We start from the raw sequence: 3,136 nt of genomic DNA on the forward strand, positions 1-3,136 counted from the left end.
TTGTATAGCGCAAATCCCCGCTCAAAAGCAAAGCTCTATGCGCTTCATAATCTATACTATTACCCCAACAGACCTGAGAGCATTTGGAAACATCCTCAACTTCCTGGGAAGCATACTGTGCAAGCTGTCGTATAGACACTAAAATACTAACATACTGACTAGATCGTTCACTGTCTATAGCTGGGTACCCATTCCCACCTGGGGAAAGTGAGGAAAATTCGTGTAGAGTGCCTTTCCCAAGGACACAACGTCGGGCTCGCGGCTCAAACCCCCGACCCCGCAACCTCACAATTACGAGTCCGGTTACCTAACTACTAGGTCACCGAAGCCACAACAACAATAAACAACAGCAACAACCACAACAACAACAATAACAATAACTAGAACAACACAACAACAATAACAACAACAACAACAACAACAACCATAACATAACTATAGCAAAACAAAAACAACGACGACAACAACAACAACCATAACCACAACCACAATCACAACAACAATAACTACAACAACTTCTGCTTTAAGATTCTAACAAGAAGTCACCCAGTCTATTGAACTAACAACGTACAGTACTGACAGACAAATGAACAAACAAAGAGATTTCTTACCTTCCATCCTGACTGACGTCACTCTGATCCCCTCGTCAATCTGGTCCAAGTCGATGGTCATCATGCCGTTAGTATCCAGTCTACAGGACTCACAGTGGCAGCTGTGACGTAGCCACAGGGCGTGGAATCTGCAGGAACAGGAAGCCGAGGATACAGCTACAGGTGTCACATGCAGGTGTTATATACAGGTGTTACAGACAGGTGTTACAGACAGGTGTTACATACAGGTATGCCATATAGGTGTTACATACAGGTGTTATATACAGGCGTTACATAGGTGTTGCATACAGGTGTTACATACAGGTGATCTAATATTATATAGGCATTATTTACAGTTGTTACATACAGGTGATATATTATACAGGTGTTACACACAGGTGATACATACAGGTGTGGCATATAGGTGATATCCACAGGTGTTACAGTGTACATACAAACGTTGCTAACCCAAAGTATATATAATTGTAAAGGTGACTTGAACAAAAAAATAAATCTTTTACTGAACAATTTTGGACTCACGTTGAGAGTGGCTGGGTTACTAAATTACAATACAGAGCTGACAGGGAGAATGGGAGGATATCGAAGAAGAGGACGACCAAGACGCCAATGTACAGATGATGTAAAAGACAGGAAATTAGAGAGAAGACTGGCCGAGAAAAATATGACAATGTCCCAGAAAAAAAGAATTAAAGGCTTGGAGAGTCCTGGCAGTATCTGAGACAGTGACGTCATACTGACTTACCTGGACTGATGTCCGTCGCTCCAGGTGATTTCTACGAGTTTTCCGTCCTCCTGGATATTCAGCTCACGGATCTTGTACTGTCGCACGTGTTTTGCCTACAGGGGGTGGGGGTGGGAGTGGCATGAGGTGGAGGTTGAAGGGGTGGGCGGGGGAAGAGAGGCAGGGGAGGGGGGGGGGGAGCAAACAAAACTTGTCAGTCATGGCAATAAAAGACCAGATTATACCAACCCAGAGTCATATCTTTTGTAGGTCAGGTGTTTTTACGCCCAGTTTAGATTAATTAGGAGGCGGGATTCGACCCTGCCTTTCAGCGTCAAACTGAGAGGACGCAACATTCCAATAGACAGATCGAGACACACTTATGAAAGCTTCCTAACTTGGGAATCGAACTCGGGTATCCTGCACTGGACGTCGAAGTGCCTAACCACTACACCACAAACGCCGATCCAGGATTATTGAACCCAATAAAGAATCAAAGACAATAAATAATCATGACATTATATGAATATTGAAAAATGATGAGTTTAACGCCTCTATCAACACTATTGGGTCGTTTAAGCGGCGGGACCTCCGAGTTTAACGTCCATCTCTGAAAGGACCGAGCCAAATAGGAAATCACGTAAAGTGCCTTTTATTTCCCAAGGACACCACGTCGGACCGAGCTGAGGCCCGAATCCCCGAATCCCCGAATCCCCGAATCCCCGAATCCCCGAATCCCCGAATCCCCGAATCCCCGAACCCGCAACCTCAATATAAGTATATAAGAGAAGCACATCGGAACAATAATGGTCGTTTAGTGCTGGAAAAAAGTAAGTAAGACAGTCATACAGAAACAATAGAGAGAAAGTAAAGAAGTAGGACCTACCCAGTGGCGCTCTCCAACCACCCACACCCCATAAAGAATCAAAGACAATAAATAATGAAGATAATTTCTATTGATGATCAAAACATAACAGAAATCAACGCTTCTGCTAATCCCATAGACAATAAATTTGATTTACAGTGGTAAAAACAATACATAATTACAATATGAAGAGAAAAAAGAAGCATATTCTCATAGCAGTTGGGGAAAACAAGACTGACAGGCGAAAATAAAACGGGGAGAAAAGAAGTAGAACCTAACAGTAGCACCCTCCAACCTCACGCATAATTGCAATATTTAATTTAGCTTCAAAAGAGTAACAAACAAAAAAAGAGAAGTAGGAGAGATAAGAACGATAAATGTTTGGTATAAAAGAATGAGCAAGCCACACCAGACCACCTGCCAACCACCCGCGTTGATTTCAACTTCCACATCATGCGGGCTCGTATTACTGTACTAAAAAGACTGGGACTGGAATTGGAATTGGATCTGTTCACAACAACTGCACATGGTCAAAACCTTCCCGGAGTATTCTGCAGCACCCTTTTAGCGTTTGTATTACCTCTTAAATACTGTAAGTTCTGCACTTCGCTAACGCAGCCAGGAGACCCCAGTTCGATTTCCTAGTGGGAAAAATGACAATTATTCAAATCGAGTATATCGGTCTTTCTGCGGGGATGTTATACCTCTACCCCTGTGAGACCGGGTTGTCGCTGACAGGCAGGCTGGAAGTCCGTTTCACAAATCAAATAAATTGTGTCAGCAGGGACGTAAAACATCTACATGATCTATTTTAAGTTCTGCCTCCCATAACACACTCTCTGCCCAGCTTACAGGACACGTACTCCAGGTTCATGCGTGACTGGAGTGTGGGATAAAGAACACATGTGGTAGTTGCGTGTTCTTGGTACGTGCGTGCCC

The sequence above is a fragment of the Aplysia californica genome, unplaced genomic scaffold (assembly GCF_000002075.1).
Source record: "Aplysia californica isolate F4 #8 unplaced genomic scaffold, AplCal3.0 scaffold00031, whole genome shotgun sequence".
NCBI classification, from domain to species: Eukaryota; Metazoa; Mollusca; class Gastropoda; order Aplysiida; family Aplysiidae; genus Aplysia; species Aplysia californica.